General features: G+C 46.6%; 1 protein-coding gene and 1 long non-coding RNA gene across 3 annotated transcripts in view; one reads left to right on the forward strand and one right to left on the reverse strand.

Annotated features, from left to right (window-relative positions):
• Positions 1-23,006, reverse strand: part of LOC119948011 (synuclein alpha interacting protein) — a 259,871-nt gene that overhangs the window by 220,496 nt on the left and 16,369 nt on the right. The window lies entirely within an intron of this gene.
• On the forward strand, positions 9,124-12,872 carry LOC119948014. Its single transcript, XR_005456613.1, has 3 exons — positions 9,124-9,164; positions 11,256-11,496; positions 12,479-12,872. It is a non-coding gene; the product is annotated as an uncharacterized LOC119948014 (long non-coding RNA).

A 23,006-nucleotide genomic window follows, 5' to 3' on the forward strand; every position in this document is an offset into this window, starting at 1 on the left:
ATGCAGCTCCAGGCAACTATGGGGACTTTTTTTCATGATTCTTAGTTTGAAGTTAGGTATATTAAATCACAGTCTCACAGAACAGGCAAGTTCATGACCGTGGTTTCTTTGAACACTTTCATCTCCTCACTCTTCGGCTTCAAGGCTCTCCATCACCTCGCCCCCTCCTACCTCACCTCCCTTCTTTCCTTCTACAGCCCAGCCCGCACCCTCTGCTCCTCTGCCACCAACCTCCTCACTGTGCCTCGTTCTCGCCTGTCCCACTGTCGACCCCCACCCCCCACATCCTCCACCAGGCCTGGAATGCCTTCCCTCCGCACATCTGCCAAGCTAGCTCTCTTCCCCCTTTCAAAGCCCTACTGAGAGCTCACCTCCTCCAAGAGGCCTTCCCAGACTGAGCCCCCTTTTTCTTCTCCTCCTCCTTATCCCGCCAGCCCTACCTCCTTCCCCTCCCCACAGCACCTGTACATACATTTGTACAGATTTATAACTCTATTTATTTTACTTGCACATATTTAATATTCTATTTATTTTATTTTGTTAATATGTTTTGTTTTGTTGTCTGTCTCCCCCTTCTAGACTGTGAGCCTGCTGTTGGGTAGGGACCGTCTCTATATGTTGCCAACTTGTACTTCCCAAGTGCTTAATACAGTGCTCTGCACACAGTAAGTGCTCCATAAATACAATTGAATGAATGAATGAATGAATCTCAGGTGTGAAAGACCTCACTAATGCACAATTATATTAGTAAAGGACCCAAGAAAGAGGACTGGTGTATTCACAACTGGAACAGGGCACACATAGTTACCCTAGTGGCTCCAATTTCCCAAGCGCTTGAGGCCGGTGAAGAGCGTCCAACTGGGGGTAAGGGTGGCTTGTCTAGGGCTGTGGATGGCAGGAACATTACTAGAGTAAGGCCAGTTGGGACAATTATCCCAGGCTCCACACCCTAAGGGGGCTTGTCCCTCACAGAAAACACAGAAAATGGGACCATAGACACTTGTTCCCACAAGAGACAATAGGGGAGGATGGGAGCCATCTTATGCCCAAGTCATTGACATTCCTTACTCTTACACATCCAGGCAATTTGCTCCTCAGGGTAGCAGCTCTCCACAGTCCCATTTTCCAGGAAGATCTTGAACCTCTAGGGCAAGGGGTGCAGGCAGTCTGACATCTTTATAGATGAGAGGGGTAGGGAGACAGTGAGAAGGGGTCTTATGGGCTCAAATAATAATATAATAATAATGATAATAATAATAATGTTATTTCTTAAGCACTTACTATGTTCTAAGCACTGGGGTAGATACAAGGTAATCAGGTTGGACACAGCTCCTGCCCCACCTGGGGCTCCCAGTCTCAATCCCCATTTTATAGATTTGGTAACTGAGGCACAGAGAAATGAAGTGACTTGCCCAAGGTCACACAGAAGACAAGTGGGGGAGCCAGGATCAGAACCCATGACCTTCTGACTCCCAGGCCTATACTTTATCCACAAGGCCACACACCATGTCAGTCCAGGGGTAGAGAAGAGAGATATTTAAGGATGGAGCTTCTAATCTTCAAGACTCCCAGCCCTTGCCCTCCCCATCCTGGGGACTCACAGGCCCCACACCAGGTTAGTTGTACCAAACCTTTCCCCCACCTAAGGCTGGCCAAGTGTAAATCTTTCTTCCTGTAGAGAAAATCTGAACCCCCACAGAAAAGGCCTCTAAGGCTACCCATGCCTCCTTGCCAAATGGGTCTATCTGGTTCTCATTGTGTATCTGCTTATTGTTATATTGTACTCTCCCAAGCTTTTAGTACAGTGCTCTGCACACAGTATGTGCTCAATAAATATGATTGAATTAATGAATGAATGAGTTTTAAGCAAAGAACCAACAGTAGTCCCTGCCTGGCACATAGTAAGCACTTAACAAATACCATAATAATAATAATAATAATAGTAATAATAATAGCTATTATTATTACTAATGATGACAAATATGTCAAGGCCTGAGCTCATTATTTAGCAAAATTGGAATTTGCAAACTGGTGTTTTAATGGGAGGTAAGGGAGTGCAAGCCAAAATCCCCATTGCTCCCAAACACATAGTCATGGAAGATCAGAACATAAAGGAGAGGTGGTCATTTCTGCTAATTTGATCTTTTAGTGCCTTAGAACAAGTTGCTTTTAGGGGTGCTGCAGGCCAAAATACTGAGCAGCAAAAACAATCTCCTGGGAAAGACCCTCACATGATTGAAGCTCCACTTATTTACAGGGAGCTTCAATTTACAGGGAGCAAATGGAGTATATTTGCTCCACATTCATTCTGCCTCCATTCTTTGTGAGCTTTAAAGCTCTTTAATTTTTTTCCCTTCCCCACCCCCCTCAACCATTCATGTGCAAATTCTCAGAATTTGTGAATTTGGGGTGTTAGAAAGTAGATCACCAAAAGAGACGCCATAGAGATTAGTGCTTGCTAGGGATGACTGTATTTGCTAGCACCCAGATGGGGATTCTCCCTGTAATAACTGCAAACCAAGGAGTACCCAAAAAGCAAGTAAGCCCCATCTTATTGTGAGTTCAGTGACACTGTCTCATCTAAAACAGGCAGGGCAAAGATCCAGGCCTAAATCAGAAACTGCAGACACCTCTTTGGGGAATGGACTTTTGGTCTCTATGGTGGTGGCTGTCCATTGGGGATTTCCTTCTTTAGACATTATTGTCCCTGCCCTGTATGATGAATGTAAGTTGTAACCTTTTAGGACATAAGTCTAGAGGGAGCTCTTTGAACAGAACAACCCAGATACTGCTAATACTTATTTTCACTTATGCAGGTAATACTTTTGGCTTTATTTTTTGGCATGGAAGCCATAAAATTCATTCTTTATCTTTATTAATCCCTCTGTTGTGCCTGGGCTAAAGGATTTTTGGAGATTATGGGGCCCATTTTAGGTGACATTATCAAATTTCTATATTTTGCTTGGATTTCTACATATCTCATGAGAAGAACTGCTTTACTGCATTATTTGAATATTGCTAGTTCATGTAATAGTGATAAATATAATCTATAATAAAGACATAAGCTATAATGTCTTGCTTTATTATGTTTTTCATAATCCTAGTACTTCATAAACTTTGACTAATTAAATAGAGCTTATTTATATTTATGAATTGCAGAATAGTGTTATCTTGAGTGTGTTTACACTGAGACCTCCTAGAACTATAAAATATGTTGCCTGATAAAGTACCAGTTATAAAAAGAATGCCAAAAGGGTTTGTTTGGTTTTGCAGAAGTGCCTCCAACATGTGCTTTTTGGAATTGTTTCTGTGTCAGTGGGAATTTTTGCTGTTTCATGATTGAGCCTGCTTGAAAAGAAAGGGTTGCCAGTAAACAGAACTGCCTTCAGACAATGTTTAGGGTCTGGCTGAAACCTGGGAAAGTAAGTTTGTTTCTTACTTTTGGGCTAAGCCCTCACACAGCAGTGTGCAAGCAATTGGCAATTTTCCACCATCCTGGGCCTTCTGCCTGGCCTAAACTCTGACTGAGGGAAATAGTTGTCTCAAGTCAACGGACTCATAGCATCTCTAAACTTATTTTTCCAACTGTCTAATAATAACAATAACGTGCTATGCATGAGAGCAATTTTTGCTTATTTCAAAACCCTCATACCTTTCAGTGACTGCAATTTGTCACAAAGACATCAATACCCAAGGCACATTCACAGGCAGTGGGGTGCAATTAAACTGGAGGGAAGATCTTTGTTGGTTTCTGATCAATCTCAAACGTCACTCATGCCTTTAGGTTTAGTGTAAACATGTTTTTATGACTCCCTTTCCCAGCTCAATGAGCAAAATTTCCATTCATCCCCTAAAAGCAAACTCCTAAGGCCAGATCTTGGTCACGAACCTCTCAGCCAATTTTCCTTTCCAATTCTCAGTCTCTAGGCCTAAGGATGTTTCTTATCTATAGTTCTATTTATCTATTTTGATGGTATTGACACCTGTCTACTTGTTTTGTTTTGTTGTCTGTCTCCCCCCTCTAGACTATGAGCCTGTTGTTGTGTAGGGACTGTCTCTATCCGTTGCCAAATTGTACTTTCCAAGTGCTTAGTACAGTACTCTGCACACAGTAAGCGCTCAATAAATGCAATTGAATGAGTGAATGAATAGGAAACAGAGGGAAGGACAGAGTGGAGGCCAGGTAGTTGGAGAAGAAGACGATAAGCCATTTTTGGAGAGAGGGATAAAGTTGGAGTGATGATCCTGAGAGGGCAGGATATAGGGAAGGTTTAGAGCTGTGATCCTGGAAGAATATGATGCAGGGAAGGATCAGAGATGTAATCGTGGAGGGCTAGGACACCTGGAAGGTTTAGGGGTCCAAAAGAGTGAGGCTCCTGTCCCTGAATGGGAAAAACAGCACGCATCTACCCTGGCAGCCAAAGAACTCAGAGAGGATGAGACTGGAACCTGGGCTGTCCCAAGAGAAGAGGAGAAAGGCCCAGAGGAATTAAATCCTACTCCCTCCTATTTACACTGTGAGTACCATGCGGGACAGGGACTGTGTCCAACCTGATTGACTTGTATCTACCCCAGCACTTAGAAGAGATTTTGACACACAGTAAGTGCTTAACAAATACCATAGAAAGAAAAAAAAACGAAAAAAAATGTACAGGGAAAGGTGGTTTGGACTGGAATTCTGTTACCTTATTATTAATGTGCTAATAATACTTGAAAGATGACAATTAAAACATATTGAGAGCTCTGATTTTGGTGTCTGCTTGTGTTTGGGCTGGAGGAGAAGGTCTAGGGCCAGGGAGACCTAGGAACTGGGAAGCTGCTGGAGAGAATGCTTTCTCTGCAAATGTCCAGTAGGCAGCCTTGGGGAGATGCTTGGGCTTGAAATCAGGGGTGGTAGATGTGACAGGGGTTCAGGAATTTGGGGTGCTCTATGTTCTCAGGCCATCCCCAGAAGGGACAATGTGGAGGGTTTAAGGGACCCAGCAGAGGCTAGCAGGGGCTAAAAGCAACACAAGAAGCTATTTTGGCTGAGGTTTAGGGCCAGAAAAGTCACACACACCCTAAAAACAAACTCCTGTGACCACCCTATGGAGAAGCAGCATGGTGTAGTGAGTACAGCACAGGCCTGGTATTCAGAAGATCATGGGTTTTAATCCCAGCTTTGCCACTTGTCTACCATGTGACCTTGGGCAAGTCACTTAACCTTAGAACAGTGCTTGGCACATAGTAAGCGCTTAAATACCATCATTATTATTCTCTGTAAAATGAGGGTTGAGACTGTGAGCCCCACGTGGGACAGGGACTGTGTCCAACCTGATTTGCTTGAATCCATCCCAGTGCTTAGTACAGTGCCTGGCACATAATAAGCACTTACCACAATTATTATTATTATTACTTAATCTCATTCACTGTAGTTCACTGCTCTGATAGAATCTTAGAAAGAAGCATGACAAACTGTACTTTTCTACCCTGCCCCTTGTTTATTACAAGGGAGATGACTTCAGAAACTGATGAATAAAAAGGATAATTGCCTCTCATGTTTATCAACTCAGAGCCTTTTAGTCTTCTCCTTATCTTGTATTTCACCACTTTGGCAAAGTCAAGGACTTGAAGTTTGCTTTTATTTATCTGTTGCCTGCCAAAAGATCTTTTCCTGCAATCCAGGCTGAGAAAACTTTATGTAGTTAATAAGGTCCTTATTTGATGCTTTTACTTGGACCTTTCCCCCAAACAATGAAAAATCACAGTGAAGGCCCTTTTGGCTAGTGGCCCTGTTATATGTCCTCAGATTGCAACTGCAGGGTTTGAAGGCTCAGGTTCCCTATGCTAACACTCTCCATTCTGGTTCCTGCCATCATTCCTCCTGGGACAGATGGCAGGTGGTTTATGGTTGTTTGCGATGTATGGCCCTTACTGCTGCTTGGAGAAGGGCCATTGCTAACATCGGCACTAGCCTCGCACTTCCAAGTTTATGTTTGCCAGATGCTAAAGAGATGGATGATTTAAAACAGACTTGAATCTTTTTCCCCTATCTCTTTCACCCCTCATCTGGGAAGGTGTCATTTTGCTTTATGACAGAGAAACCTTTGGGATTTGAAAAATGAATCCTGGGGGCTGATATGATTCTTGAAGCAAGTGCTTTACTGCCTTTGTTAGCCAGACCTCACCACACCCAGGTCAAGACCAGGCTGCGGTTCTGTGCTGATGGATCTCTTGATTTCAGCAACAACCACAAGTGTTTTATATTGATGAGACACAGAAGAACTAAAATTGATTTTTTTAACCTCCAGTCTATAGTTTCAAGGTTTGAAATTCCAAGAGCATTTAAACTGATTTGTGGCCAGGTTAAAACAAACCTCTAAGTCCCCCAAACACTTTTCTTAGCCTCATTCTTATCAATTTTAAGGTCTGCTACCCTCCCACCTATCGTTGGCACTCGCCCTCCTCCTCCCCACTTTGGTAATTTCTCCATTGCTTCTGACTGCTGCCTCTGAGAAAGTGAGCATTTAACTACAACCAAACCTACTCCATGTCCCTGTACATGAATTTACTTTCTAATAAAAACCTAAGACTGAGATTGCTAGAAAAGTATGGCAGAGTACACCCCCACAGACTAAATCCAGGGCTCAAAATTCATGAAAATTTTTCCAACCCATAACCCATAATGATGTTTCAACTCTAAGATATCTTTCATATTAGGGTTAAGTTTGTCACTAAATTCTGCTGTTTTTTTTTTCTTCACAGTATTCTTAGATCCATCTAACTGACCACCACTCTGGTTCAAACTCTCATCATCTCTCAATTAGGCTATTCAATCAATCAATGGTATTTATTGAACACTTACTGTATGCAGAACACTGTACTAAGCACTTCGAAGAGTACAATATAACAGAGCTGGTAAACACATTCCCCACCAAGAGCTTACGGTCTAGAATATTTTATCAGCCTCACTAGTGGTCTCCATGTCTACAATTTTTCATCTTTTTCAGCTTATCCTGCAGTCTAAATCATCTTCCAAAAAATTGTTCAGCTCTCAAGTCTCCCTCCTCAAAAACCTACAATGGTAACCTGTTTCTTCCCACATAATAGTAATTATGGTATTTGTTAAGTGATTACTATATGCTAAGCACTTTACTAGGCACTGGGGTAGATACCATTGGCTTCAAGGCTCTCCACCAACCTATTCTATGTAATTTATCTGCCCTCTTCGCTTACTACTTCCCAGATGATGGTGCTGTTACTCCCAAGAGAACCTCCCCACGGTCCCTCCCATCTCCGATCACTTTCCCACACCTTCTCGCCTTCCTGGAACTCCCTCCCACTTCAAATCTGCCACACCACAGCTCTCCCCAACTTCAAGGACCTTCTGGAACCTCACCTCCTCCAGGGGGTCTTACTTCAGTAATCTTCTTTTCCCCAGGTCATATCTTCCTAACTACTGATGGCGGTGGTTGTTCCGGATGGCCACCAAGTCGCCAGGCGACTAAAGAATTAGACAGCATGTGACTGCCGAAAGTTTTAATAAAGTTTTATTGGTAAGGCCGAAGACCGAATAGGGTCTTCGCACCCAGCGGGCTCATTTCCTTAAGGGAAAAGGCCCCGAGTGCCCGATACAATGGGCTTATATACTGCTGTTGCTGATCACAGTGATTGGCAGATTTGAAAACAGTGGGGACTGGATTGGTGCAAATTTGGTGCAGAGCTGGGCAGAGTCTATCTCCTTATTTGGTTTGGTTCCTGGACCCAGCCAGTGGGCTACAGGGTCTAAGGCCCAAACCAAATATGGCAACAGAACCTCGTACATTCAAACAATATCTGCAACCTTTCCATGGTGCATGGGGGGGGCATTATTCCCCCCTCTAAGACATACGACCCTTATTCCTAAGGGGTTGCTGAGGGTCGATGGTCCGTCTTCTGGAATGGCTTCATTCTGACAGTGGGCGATGTACTCATAACTAGATGTGTTCGGGGCCGTATGGGTGTACCGCAAACTGGCCGTGAGCCCGACGACAAGATGGCGGTGTTGTCACGGTCGGGGTGATTCCTCGTAGAGCTTGTAAGATGGGGGCAGCGTCCCCCTCAGGTTTCTCAGTTGGCTTCTCTACCATGGGTTGGTGCTCTTCCCTGCGGAGCTGGAGGCTGAGGTCGCCAATTCGGTCACAGGTGTATTGTGTATTGTGTTGTGAGGGAGTGTCCTCCTGAGGAGAATAAGAAAAAAAACTGGGACAAGAGGTGTCCTCGGTTATGGTGCGGGCTGCCTGTCGAGCAGCTGAGTCTGCAAAACGATTTCCCTTGATTATTTCTGTATTCCCCTTTGGGTGTCCCCAACAGTGAATTACAGCCATTTCCCGGTGATGCCTCCCCCACCCCACCCCGGCCCCCGCCATGCACCATGGAAAGGTTGCAGATATTGTTTGAATGTACACGGTTCTGTTGCCATATTTGGTATGGGCCTTAGACCCTGCAGCCCACTGGCTGGGTCCAGGAAACAAACCAAATAAGGTGATAGACTCCGCCCAGCTCTGCACCAAATCTGCACCAATCCAGTCTCCACTATTTTCAAATCTACCAATCACTGTGATCAGCAACAGCGGTATATAAGCCCGTTGTATCGGGTACTCAGGGCCTTTTCCCTTAAGGAAATGAGCCCACCGGGTGTGTTACCCCCTATTCGGTCTTTGGGGCCTTTTCCCTTAAGGAAAGGAGCCCGCCGGGTGCGTTACCCCCTATTCGGTCCTCGGGGCCTTTTCCCTTAAGGAAATGAGCCCGCCGGGTGCGTTACCCCCTATTCGGTCCTCGGGGCCTTTTCCCTTAAGGAAATGAGCCCGCCGGGTGCATTATCCCCTATTCGGTCTTTGGGGCCTTTTCCCTTAAGGAAATGAGCCCGCTGGGTGCGTTATCCCCTATTTGGTCTTTGGGGCCTTTCCCCTTAAGGAAATGAGCCTGCCGGGTGTGTTACCCCCTATTAAGTCTTCGGCCTTACCAATAAAACTTTATTAAAACTTTCGGCAGTCACATGCTTTCTAATTCTTTAGTCGCCCAGAGACTAGGTGGCCATCCGGAACAACCGCCGCCATCATTTTGGTGGCCCATACGGGGAGATCCAGTAGATGTGACTGCCGCCGTCCTGGCTGACCACAGCACAGCCTGAAGCCATCGGAGTGGTGAGTTCTTTTTTTTTGAATTGTTCTTGTCTGGTCTCGTGGAGGCACCCTCTAGTTCCCAGGTACACTAGGGGGGAAGGAAGGACCGACCGGGTCAGTCCGGGAAAAGGACCTCTTGTCAGGAGGCAGTCCGGGAAAAGGACCTCTCGTCAAGAGGCGGTCCGGGGAAGGGACCTCTCATCAGGGGACACCTTGAGTTGGAGGGACCACGGCTTGGGCAAGTGGGATGCCACGCGGCGCTCGTGCATAACCCGAGACAGGCCCAGAGCCGGAATTGTTCTTGTCTGCTTTTGCGGAGGCACCCTCTAGTTCCTGGGTACACTAGGGGGGAAGGAAGGCCGACCGGGTCGGTCTGGGAAAGGACCTCTCATCAGGAGATGGTTCAGGCATTTCAGCACTAGTGGGACGCCACTCGGTGCACGGGCATAACCCGAGACAGACACAGAACTGGGATTGTTCTTGTCTGCTCTCGCGGAGGCACCCTCTAGTTCCTGGGTACACTGGGGGGGAAGGAAGGCCAATCGGGTTGGTCTGGGAAAAGGACCTCTCGTCAGGAGACGGTCCGGGTTTTTCAGCACCAGTGGGATGCCACACGGCGCTCGGACATAGCCCGAGACAGACACAGAACCGGAATTGTTCTTGTCTGCTCTCATGGAGGCACCCTCAGGTTCATTAGGGGGAAAGGAAGGCTGACCGGGTCGGTCATAACCCGAAACAGACCCAAAACCTCAAAAAAGGAACGTTTTCCACCTATTATGGGAAGTTTTTTTTCTTTTCAATCATCTAAAAAGAGGAACATTTTAATAAGGACAGATTTGGTTTGGCCGATTTAAAATGCCAGTAACTGATTTTTTTTTTGTGCACCACAAAATGGCCCCAGTATAAAATTAGAGGATCAGGAGGTCTGGCCCGAATATGGGTCACTAAATGATAATACCATTCTCCAGCTGGACCTCTTATATTGCAGGTGGTTAGAGAAATGGTCAGAAATCCCATATGCTCAAGCTTTTATGGCTTTGTCCCAAAGCCCTGAAGAAAAAAACTGCTGCATGTGTTTTTCCTGGGCCCCTCCAGGGGGTCCAGCCCTAAGGTCTGATTCCTCAGATATACTGGATGATCCTCTCCTCTGCAGGGGACCCCTGGAGGATGGCTTTCCCCCTCCCTCTGGCTGGGAATCTCAGGTACCTTCGGCACCCCCTCAGCCCCCTGAGGGGATGGGAAGCACCACCACTACAGGGCCCAACCCTTTGTTATGTCCTCCTCCATACCAGTCCACCTCCTCGTGGACCCTAAGCCCTTCTAGCACCCGGGGAGGCACACGCTATGCCCTTCCAGAGACAGAGGAAAGGATACTCCCCTTGAGGGAGGTCACAGGGGAAAGGGGAAAGATAGTGCGAGTACAGGCTCCTTTCTCTTTGAGCGAATTGGAAATTGCAAAACGGAAATTGGGACAATATTCTGCGGACCCCACGCGCTTTTGGGAAGAATTCCGGAGTCTGACCCTGCAGTACAGTCTGTCATGGGAAGATCCTCATCTGTTGCTTTATAGCTGCCCCTTGCTGCAAACCAGAGTGGAGTTATCAGGGGGAGAGTACTGATAGCTCCAGGATCATATGATTATATGCCTACTGGCAGGCATGAAGAAAGGAATTAGGAAGCAAGTTAACTATGATCGGGTCTGAGCTGTTACCCAGGACTCTACCGAGAACTGTGCCATGTTTAGACTCAGGCTGGTGGAGGCGACTCGAAAGTACACCCAGCTTGATCCCAACTCGGTAGAGGGAAGTGTCATTCTAAATCTGTATTTTATTAATTGGCTAAAGATTTCCACCAAAAATTACAGAAGGAGCAGTTGGGGACACAAACCCCCACGAATCAGTTGTTAGAGGCTGCCTTTAGAGTTTTTAACAACCGTGACCAGGCAGCCTGGGATGAGAAGGACCGCAGGGCCAAAGTGAAGGGCAGGGAGCAGGCCCAGTTACTTGTGGTGGCCCTGACGAAGGGTCGGTCCACCCTGGAAGGTCGCCCGTTGTGGCCACGGTGCTTTCCTGTGGCCCAGGATCTGGGAAGCCCTGTTTTGTGTGCCACCAGTCTGACAACTGGGCTCAGAAGTGCCCCCAGGCACGGAGACCTGGTCGCAGCCACCAGCCACCTGGACCATGCCCCCTCTGCCGGGGACACGTGTACTGGAAGCAGACCTGCCCACTACTGGAGGCGAGCGCCGACCCTGAGGCTGGCCAGTTCCCAGCTGTTGGCGCGTCTGAGAGCCGACTGACAGGGCCCAGGGAACGGCTGGGCCCCTGCAGGAACCATCTCCATGCCCGAACCCAGGGTGAGTGTGGAAGTGTCCGGTAAGATTATAAATTTTCTTATCAATATGGGGGCCACCTATTCTGTCTTTCCCAGTTTTTGCGGTCCTACCCATCCTTCTGGAGTAGGGGTGGTGGCGATTGATGGCATCTCAAAATCTTGTTGCCAAACTGCCCCCCCTACCATGTTTATACCAGTAGGAACTGTTTGGCCTGACCTACCCAAACGTTTTACCTTATATGTAGACAAGCAGTGACACCACTGTGCTACAGTTCTAGGTCAATCCTTGGGGTCAGACTTTTGGGCGGTAGCATATTTTTCCAAGTGGTTGGATAGTGTCGCCTCTGGTTGGCCAGCATGTCTCCATGTGGTAGCAGCCACTGCCGTAGCGGTACAGGAGAGCAGAAACCTGACTTTGGTCTAAACCCTTACCGTCTATACTCCACATTGAGTCCTAGCAGTGCTAGGAAATAGGGGTGAGCGTTGGCTCATGGGAGGCCACTTGCTGCAATACCAGGCCCTCCTTCTTGACACCCCTGAGGTTATGGGTCTAGTTACATGGACCAGGGAGTCTGATATACAGGGTTTGTGGTAGTGAGCCTCCACGAGGTCATCGAGGCATGGCCCCTCCCTCCAGGAACCTCTGTACAGAAAGCAGAACTAGTAGCCCTATCTCGAGATATGGAATTGGGAAAGGGGATGCATCAACATGTTTACTGACTCCAAATATGGCTTCCATGTCTTACATGCTCATGGGACTATTTGGAAAGAGTGAGGTCTCCTTACTGCCTGAAGCATCCCTATCAAACATTCAGAGGAAATCCTCCAGCTACTCGCAGCAGTTTGGGAGCCCCGGGAAGTGGCTGTAATTCACCGTCAGGGACACCAAAAGGGGAATACAGAAATAATTAAGGGAAATCGTTTTGTGGACTCAGCTGCTCGACAGGCAACCCGCACCAAAACCGAGGACACCTCTTGTCCCAAATTTTTCTGATTCTCCTCAGGAGGACACTCCCTCACAGTACACCTGTGACCGAATTGGCGACCTCTGCCTCAGGCTCTGCAGGTAAGAGCACCAACCCATGGGACAGAAGTCAACTGAGGAACCTGAGGGGGATGCTGCCCACATCTTACAAGCTCTACGAGAAATCACCCCGACCATGACACCACCACCATCTCGCCGTCGAGCTCACAGCTGGTTTGCGGTATACCCATACGACCCAGAACACATCTAGTTATGAGTTCATCGCCCACTGTCAGCATGAAGCCGCTCCAGAAGACGGACTATCGACCCTCAGCAAGCCCTTAGGAGTAAGGGTCATATGTCTTTGAGGGGGGAATGATGCCCCCCCCCATGCACCATGGAAAGGTTGCAGATATTGTTTGAATGTACGTGGTTCTGTTGCCATATTTGGTATGGGCCTTAGACCCTGCAGCCCACTGGATGGGTCCAGGAACCAAACCAAATAAGGAGATAGACTCCACCCAGCTCTGCACCAAATTTGTACCAAATCTGCACCAATCCAGTCCCCACTGTTTTCAAATCTACCAATCACTGTGATCAGCAAGAGCGGTATATAAGCCCATTGTATTGGGCACTCAGGGCCTTTTCCCTTAAGGAAACGAGCCCGCTGGGTGCGTTACCCCCTATTCAGTCTTCGGCCTTACCAATAAAACTTTATTAAAACTTTCAGCAGTCACATGCTGTCTGACTAATTCTTTAGTTGCCCGGGGACTTGGTGGCCGTCCGGAACAACCGCCGCCATCACTGGGGTTCCCAAACTGCTGCGAGTAGCTGGAGGATTTCCTCTGCATGTTTGATAGGGGTGCCTCGGGCAATAAGGAGACCTCGCTCTTTCCAAATAGTGCCATGAGCATGTAAGACATGGAAACCATATTTGGAGTCAGTAAATATGTTAAGACGCATCCCCTTCCCCTCTATCATATCTTGAGATAGGGCTACTAGTTCTGCTTTCTGCACAGAGGTTCCTGGAGGGAGGGGCCATGCCTCAATGACCTCGTGGAGGCTCACTACTGCGAACCCTGCATATCGGACTCCCTGGTCCACGTAACTAGACCCGTAACCTCAAGGGTGTCAAGAAGGAGGGCCTGGTATTGCAGCAAGTGGCCTCCCGTGAGCCAACGCTCGCCCCTATTTCCTAGTACTGCTAGGACTCGATGTGGAATATAGACGGTAAGGGGTTAGCCCAAAGTCAGGTTTCTGTTCTCCTGTACCGCTACGGCGGTGGCTGCTACCGCATGGAGACATGCTGGTCAACCAGAGGCAACACTATCCAACCACTTGGAAAAATACGCTACCGCCCAAAAGTCTGACCCCAAGGATTTACCTAGAACCGCAACACAGTGGTGTCGCTGCTCGTCTACATATAAGGCAAAACGCTTGGCTAGGTCAGGCCAAACAGTTCCTGGTGGCATAAACATGGTAGGGGGGCAGGTTGGCAACAAGATTTTGAGATGCCATCGATCCCCACCACCCTTACTCCAGATGGATGGGTAGGACCACGAAAACTGGGAAGGACAGAGTATAGGTGACCCCCGCATCGATAAGAAAATGTATAATCTTACCAGACACTTCCATGCTCACCCTGGGTTCGGCCATGGAGATGGTTCCTGTGGGGGCCTGGCCGTTCCCTGGGCCCCGTCAGTCCTGGCTCTCAGATGCGCCAACAGCCGGGAACTGGCCAGCCTCAGGGTCGGCGCTTGCCTCCAGTAATAGGCAGTCCCGCTTCCAGTGCCCATGTCCCCTGCAGAGGGGGCACCGTCCAGGTGGCTGGTGGCTGTGACCAGGCCTACGTGCCTGGGGGCACTCCCGAGCCCAATGGCCAGACTGGTGGCACACAAAACAGGGCTTCCTGGACCCTGGGCAAGTGCCGTAGCCGCGTCAAGCGACCTTCCAGAGTGAGATCGACCCTCCGTCAGGGCCGCCACAAGTAACTGGGCCTGCTCTCTGCCCTTCACTTTGGCCCTGTGGTCCTTCTCATCTCAGTCTGCCTGGTCATGGTTGTTAAAATCTCTAAAGGCAGCCTCTATCAACTGATTCATGGGGGTTTGTGGCCCCAACTGCTCCTTCTGAAATTTTCGGTGGATATCTACAGCCGATTGATTAATAAAATACAGAATGACACTTCCATTTACTGAGTTGGGATCAAGCTGGGTGTACGTTTGAATCGCCTCCGCCAGCCTGAGTCTAAACATGGCGGGGTTCTTGGTAGAGTCCTGGGTCACAGCTCGGACCCGATCATAGTTAACTTGCTTCCTAATTCCTTTCTCCATGCCCGCCAGTAGGCATGTAATCATATGATCCTGGAGCTATCAGTACTCTCCCCCTGATAATTCCACTCTGGTTTGGAGCGAGGGACAGCTATAAAGCAATAGGAGAGGATCTTCCCATGACAGACTGTACTGCAGGGTCAGACTCGAGAATTCTTCCCAAAAGTGTGTGGGGTCTGCAGAATATTGTCCCAATTTCTGTTTTGCCATTTCCAATTCACTCAAAGAGAAGGTTGCCTGTACCCGCACTATCTGTCCCCTTTCCCCTGTGACCTCCCTCAAGGGGAGTATCCTTTCCTCTGTCTCTGGAAGGGCATAGCGTGTGCCTCCCCGGGTGCTGGAAGGGCTTAGGGCCCACGAGGTGGACTGGTATGGAAAGCCATCCCCCCGGGGTCCCCAGCCGAGGAGAGGATCATCCAGTACATCTGGGGAATCGGGGATTAGAGCTGGACCCCTGGGAGGGGCCCAGGAAAAACACATGTAGCAGTTCTTTCCCTCGGGGATCTAGGACAAAGCCATAAAAGCTTGGACATACGGGATTTCTGACCATTTCTCTAACTGCCTGCAATATAAGAAGTCCAGCTGGAGAATGGTATTATAATTTAGTGGCCCATATTCGGGCCAGACCTCCTGATCCTCTAATTTATACTGGGGCCATTTCGTGGTGCACAGAAATCAGTTACTGGCATTTTAAATCGGCCAAACCAAATTTGTCCTTATTAAAACGTTCCTCTTTTGAGGTGATTGAAAAAAAAAACTTCCCATAATGGGTGGAAGACATTCCTTTTTTTGAGGTTCTGTGTCTGTTTCAGGTTATGACCGACCCGGTCGGCCTTCCTTCTCCCCTAGTGAACGTGGGAACTAGAGGGTGCCTCCACGAGAGCAGACAAGAACAATTCCAGTTCTGTGTCTGTCTCGGGCTATGTCTGAGCACCACGTGGCATCCCACTGGCGCTGAAATATCCGGACCATCTCCTGATGAGAGGTCCTTTTCCCAGACCGGCCCGGTCGGCCTTCCTTCCCCTGGAGTGTACCCAGGAACTAGAGGGTGCCTCCGCGAGAGCAGACAAGAACAATCCCGGTTCTGTGTCTGTCTCGGGTTATGCCCATGTACCTAGTGGCGTCTCACTGGCGCTGAAATGCCCGAACCGTCTCCTAACGAGAGGTCCTTTCCCAGACCAACCCGGTCAGCCTTCCTTCCCCCCAGTGTACCCGGGAACTAGAGGGTGCCTCCGCGACAGCAGACAAGAACAATCCTGGTTCTGTGTCTCTCTTGGGTTATGCCCGAGCGCCATGTGGCATCCCACTCGCCCAAGCTGCAGTCCCTCCACCTCAAGGCATCCCCTAACGAGAGGTCCCTTCCCCGGACCGCCTCCTGACGAAAGGTCCTTTTCCCGGACTGCCTCCTGACGAGAGGTCCTTCCTTCCCCCCTAGTGTACCCGGGAACTAGAGGGTGCCTCCGCGAGAACAGACAAGAACAATTCAAAAAAGGAACTCACCACTCCGATGGCTTCAGGCTGTGCTGTGGTCAGCTAGGATGGCGGCAGTCACATTTACTGGATCTCCCCATACGGGCCACCAGAATGATAGAGGTGGTTGTTCCGGATGGCCACCAAGTCACCGGGTGATTAAAGAATTAGTCAGACAGCATGTGACTGCCGAAAGTTTTAATAAAGTTTTATTGGTAAGGCTGAAGACCAAATAGGGGGTAACGCACCCAGTGGGCTCATTCCCTTAAGGGAAAAGGCCCTGAGTGCCCGATACAATGGGCTTATATACTGCTGTTGCTGATCACAGTGATTGGTAGATTTGAAAACAGTGGGGACTGGATTGGTGCAGATTTGGTACAGATTTGGTGCAGAGCTGGGCAGAGTCTATCTCCTTATTTGGTTTGGTTCCTGGACCCAGCCAGTGGGCTGCAGGGTCTAAGGCCCATACCAAATATGGCAACAGAACCACTACATTCAAACAATATCTGCAACCTTTCCATGGTGCATAGGGGGCCCCCCATCACTACCACCTCAGCACTTAATATACTCATAACCACATGTAGCACTGATGCATATATTGATTTACATACACTACCGCTTAAGAACTTATTAACTTCATTATTCAACTTTCTATTCTCTTGTGATAACCTTTTGCATCTTTCTTTTTCTTTCCCATTTTGTGTCTGTCTCTTCCATCAGACTGTAAGCTTATTGTGGACAGGGATCATGTCTACTAACTCTGTTATATTGTACTCTCCCAAGCACTTAGTCCAGTGTTCTGCACACAGTAAGCACTCAATAAAGTGCACCCCCCTCAAGACTGTAAGCTCATTGTGGGCAGGGACTGTGTCTGTTTCTTGTTATACTGTGCTTTCCCAAGAGCTCAGTACAGTGCTCAATAAATACGACAATGAATGAATAAATAGCATTGATTGACTGATTAGACTATAAGCTCCTTCGAGGGTAGGGAGCATGTCTTTGTCTACATTTTATTCTTTCAAATGTCTAGCACAGTGATTTGCACACAGTAGGTGCTTAATAAAAGTTACTAGTTAATCAAAATGACACATTTTTCATCTGCATTTTGTCATAAAGATGGAACAAATGCTCCTGACTTAGTTCCACAGAAGCAGACTCATGTTTATATTTCATGTATGCTTTACACAAAGCTTTATATATACTAAAGACACAGATTTATTCCAGGCATGACCAACTGGAATCACAAAATATATGGAGAGAGGAATGTAGAAAAACTTCCATTAATAGGGTCCTGACTGTCAAACAGCAACATCCTGACCCTCATGTTTCTCCACAAGAGCCTACGAGACAGAAGGAGCTCAGGAAGCTGTTGGAGAATGAACGTTTTTTGTATGTATATAGTTCTCCAATAATGTTGGAGCTACCTTCTCGCATAAACCTTTTTTTCTGACACCGTGGAGTGGTGTGCTAATTAGATGGGTTCACATTGACAAGAGAATGTTCCCTAATACCCAAACAATGACCTAATCAGAACTAAGCATCCACAAAACAATGGGTAAAGAGGGGTCCTGTCATTAAGGGACAATAAACCAGAGGTGTGCTTCAGAAAGGAAACAAGAAACCTTGGAGTATTCTTGAATTTTTACTCTTTTGGAAAAGAACTATGTCCTACTGAACGAATGCCTAGAGCCCCTAATAGCTACAGCTAATAAAAAAGAACTCTTTCTAGAAAATGTCATTATTGACATTATATCAGTGATTCTATTTAAAAGCCTTTTAGTGAAGATAAGAAACTGGCACATTTTCAATCAGATCGGCACTAATGTATGTTCAGACATTCGAAGATAGGTCACTAACTCTATAAAGTAAAATATTGGAATAAATACATTCCCGATTTTATCAGCTGCTTTCAGATCAAATCCTTTTTCCATGCAAAGTTGTGCAGGATGTTCAGCTGATGGAATACCCGACACGAAAGGACAATTTACCAGATTTAGATCAGAGCTGAAAAAGGAATAATCTAGCCATGGTTATGTGTCATGTTAGTTTTCCGTTTCAAGTCTGGGAGCAGTGGAAGGCCCATTCAGCTAATCACATGAAAGCAGGGAATGTTGGTGGGTAATTGAAACAGTGAACTACTGCACACCCCCGCCTCAATCATTCACCTGTCTCCTGGTCCCTTCCAATCTCACTAGGTATTCTCTCCTGAAAAACAGCGTACTTTTGTACTTGTCCCAGCTGGATTCTCCCAAGCACTTAGGACAGTGTTCTGCAGTGCTCAATAAATACCCTTGATTGATTGATTAACTGGGCAACAGACATAACCTCCTAGAATCCACTGAGGAATTGGAGAATGAGCCAAATCCACTGTTCACTTCTCTGTTCTAATTCTCCTTGCTCTCTTGGCTGCCTTTGACACTGTCCATCATCCACTTCTCCTAGAAATTTTCTCAGGCCTGGGTTTTACACACAATTTTCTCATGGTCCTCATCCTACCTCTCTGACTGCTACTTCTCAGGGTCCTTTATTGATTCTCCTTCCTCTCCTCACTTTAAAATTGTTAAGTTTCTTTTATTGTTTTATGGTATTTGTTAAATGCTCACTATGTACCAGGCATGTATTAAGCATTGAGTTAGATGCAAGCTGATCAGGTTGGGCACAAGCCATGTCCCCCAGGGGGCTCACAGTCTTAATTCCCCTTTTACAGATGAGGGAAGTGAGGCACAGAGAAGTTAAATGACTTGTCCAAGACATACAGCAGACAAGTGGCAGAGCTGGGATTAGAACCCATGTCCTTTTTTATGGTATGAGTTAAACAATTACCATCTGCCAGGCAATGTATTAAGCCCTGCAGTAGATAGACTGTGAGCCCACTCTTCTAGACCGTGAACCCACTGTTGGGTAGGGACCGTCTCTATGTGTTGCCAACTTGTGCTTCCCAAGTACTTAGTACAGTACTCTGCACACAGTAAGTGCTCAATAAATACAATTGATTGATTAAAGCTAATCAGGTTAGACACAGTCCCTGTCCCACAATCTTATTCCCCATTATACAGATGAGGTAACAGGCCCATAGAAGTGAAGTGACTTGCCCAAGGTCACACAGCAGACAAGTGACAGAGCTGGGATTAGAACCCAGTTCCTTCTAACCTCCAGGTCCACGCTCTATCCACTAAGTTATGCTACTTCTCAAGGCTGTCATAAGACTTTGTCCCTGGTTCTCTCTTCTCCTCAGATCACACTCAATCTCTTGGGGAGCTCATTGACTCACATGATTTCAGCATATTCACTCTATACAGATGACTCCAATATCTATATCTCTAGGCTGGCCCTCTCAGCTGCTCTCTCTCTAGCCTCACAATTCCCCCTCCTGCCACATACCAGCACCAGGTGAAGATCTCTGCACATGCAGGGGTTCAATCAATTTGGAAATCAGGAGAAAAATCAAAGGAGGAGGAAAAGGAGAAGAGAAAAAAGAGGAAGGTCCCTACAGTAGGGTTGATTCTCTATTCTGCAAGGGGTTTGGCAAGTTACATTTTGAATTTTCAGTCACTGCTGCCTTCTTATAAAGTTACTTTAAGTAGCAGAATGTAGTTTTGCATCTTAGAGCTTTGGTCCAGAGAACCAGCAATCCCTAAAGAAAATCACATCAACAGAGCCAAACTGCCTTCCAAATATGCATTCATCCAAAGTTAGTAAGGGAATAACTTCTGCCTTGGTTAGAAATCTCTCCATTTAAATTAGGCTTTCCCCTGTGGAGGGGGTCTGCCTTTACACAGGTGAAGAAAGTGGAGTTCTGGAGTTCCTCAGCTTGAGAAAGCTAGGAGGCCACCGATCAGACACCTGTTACCAATTTTGACCCCTTGGGAGCAGATTTCCAGGGTGTACACCTGAGGGAGTGAGGAAATTGGGCTCTTGACTCCACTTTCCTTGCTCTGGCAAACTTTTTCAGAAAGCTTGTTGTGGGCAGGAAACATGTTTACCCACTCCGTTATGTTGTACTCTCCCAAATGCTTAATACAGTTCTCTGCACACAGGAAGTACTCCATAAATATGATTGCTTGATCAATCCTAGTATTTTGAACCCAAATCTATCCATCTATGTATAGATTAGAGGATAGATCTGTCCTTTGTGCTGACATACAAGGCAGGGGGCAGTGAGGTTACAATCTCTTCAGCTGTGAATCCATGAGAATATTATGACATCTTTTCTGGTTCCTTGCCATCCAGGATGAGCATTTCATCTCTACCGAGGGCTGCTTAGATCTCATGGGTCCTGCTGGATGACTCTGTGGTTTCTCCCTCAGCAAGAGGGAAGCAGTGTGGTCTAGTGGGAAGGACATGAGCCTGGGAGTCAGAGGAACTGAGTTCTAACACCCACTTGCCTGCTGTGTGACCTTTGGCAAGTCACTTAACTTCTCTGTGTGTCTGTTTCTTTGTCTGTGAAAAGGGAATTAAATCCTCCTCTCTCCAACTCAGACTGTGAGCCCCTTGGGGAACTGGGACTGTGTCCAAACTGATTATGTTCTATCTACTCCAGTGCTTAGTACAGTGTCTGGCACACAGTAAGTGCTTAACATATACCATTAAAAAAAGAGACTAGCACAAGGTTACTGATCAATCCATCAGTGGTAATGATTGAGAGCTTACTGGTGGGAATTAGGACGTGTGCGCCAATAGGGCAACAAAACTTATGAAGAGTTTGAGACTGGAAAGACAGGGCAAAAGAGAAAGAAAAAAGTAAAACTACAAAAGCAGAATTTGGGTTTGACACACATGCTAGCTTTACCTGATGCCCTCTATAACAATAATTGTGATATTGGTTAAACACTTACTATGGACCAAGCACATTTTACTAGACGCTTGGATAGATACAAGATAATTAGGTTGGCTCCAGTCCCTGTCACTCTTGGGGCTCACGGACTAAGTAGGAGGGGCAACAGTTATTTAGTCCCCATTTTACAATTGAGGAAACTGAAGCACAGAGAAGTGAAGTGATTTCCCCAAGATCACACAACAGGCAAGTGGTAGAGCCAGGATTACAACCCAGGGAAGAAGTGAGGCCTACTGAAAAGAGTATGGGCCTGGGAGTCAGAGGACCTGGGTTCTAACCCTAGCTCCACTACTTACCTACTAAGTGACTTTGGGTCAGTTCCCTCATCTACAAAATGGGGATTAAACACCCATTCTCACTCACTCCTACTTACTCTGTAAGCCCCATGTGGGACCTGATTATCCTGTATCTAACCCAGCACTTAGTATGTGTTTGGTATATAGTAAGCGCTTAATAAATACTACAAAAAAAATAAGGTCCTCTGACTCTCAAGCCAAAGTTCTTTCCACTAGGCCATGCTGCTTGTCTCTTGCTTACTGCTTGACCTTACTTTTCCACAGTCCTTTCTGGCCAATATCAAGATCACAATTCCCACTGTCCACACTCTCACCTGAGAAAAAGAGGCTGAGAATTCTCAAACATCCCAAGAAGTGGCACTTTCCAACAGAGAAACCTGTCTTTAATGATGAAAGCACTGGTTAAGTCATTCTAAAAATAGTCAAATTTGTTTGAAAATGCCACCGCTTTGAAAGCTGTCTCTTACAGTACTAAACCAGGGCTCTACAGTTCTATAAAGTTATGCCCTGGGGCAGAGAGCAGCTCTATCATGGGTTCTAATCCCAGCTCCGGCACTTGTCTCCTGTGTGTCCTTGGGCAAGTCACTTACTTCTCTGTGCCTCAGTTACTTCATCTGTAAAATGGGGGTTGAGATTGTGAGCCCCACATGGGACAGGGACTGTGCCTAACCCGATTTGCTTGTATCCACCCCAGTGCTTAAATCCCCGGATCATGGTAACACAATAAATATTATTATCATTATTATTATTATTATTGGTGAGACCAGGATGAGAACTGGGCAGGTAGAACAGGATGGCACACCTCCACAAATTTACAGAGCTGTGTCTGCTGTGTAACCTTGGGCCAGTCACTTACCTTCTCTGTGCCTCAGTTATCTCATCTATAAAATGGGACAAGACTGTGAGTCTTCTGTGTGACAGGGACTGTGTCCAACCTGATTAGCATGTATCTATCACAGTGCTTAGTATAGTGCCTGGTACATAGTAGTAGCTTAACAAATACCATCAACAACAACATAAAAAAGAAGAGCTAGAGGAGTGGTTGGTTTAATGCTCCTCACCCAGGGTGTGTGCCATACAAGTACCTGAAGATAATCAATTAATCAGTGGTATTTATTGAGCACTTACTGTGTGCAGAGCACTGCACTAAGTGCTTAGGAAAGTACAATGTCTCTTCTCCTTACTTAGACTGTGAGCCCCATGTGGGACAGGGACTGTGCCTGACCTGATTAACTTGTATCTACTCCAGCACTTAGAACACTGCTTGACACGTGGTAAGAACTTAACAAATATAATAATGATGATGATGATGATGGTGATAATAATAATAATAATAATAATAAAATACAACAAAGTTGGTAGAAATGAAACCTGTCCACAAGGATAAAGTGAAAATAGGATTGGAGTCTGAGAAGAAATTTGGAAAAACATACAACTCAGTACCACAGTTCAATCAACCAATCAATCAATGGTATTTATTGAGTACCTACCATGTGCAGAGCACTGTACTAAGTGCTTGGGAGAGTACAATGCAACAGAGTCGGTAGAGACGTTCCTTGCTCACAATGAGTTTACAGTCTAGAGGGGAGACAGATTTTATAAAAATAAATAATTTTTAGCTATGCACATAGCGCTCTAAGG

This window comes from Tachyglossus aculeatus, chromosome X4, assembly GCF_015852505.1.
Source record: "Tachyglossus aculeatus isolate mTacAcu1 chromosome X4, mTacAcu1.pri, whole genome shotgun sequence".
NCBI classification, from domain to species: domain Eukaryota; kingdom Metazoa; phylum Chordata; class Mammalia; order Monotremata; family Tachyglossidae; genus Tachyglossus; species Tachyglossus aculeatus.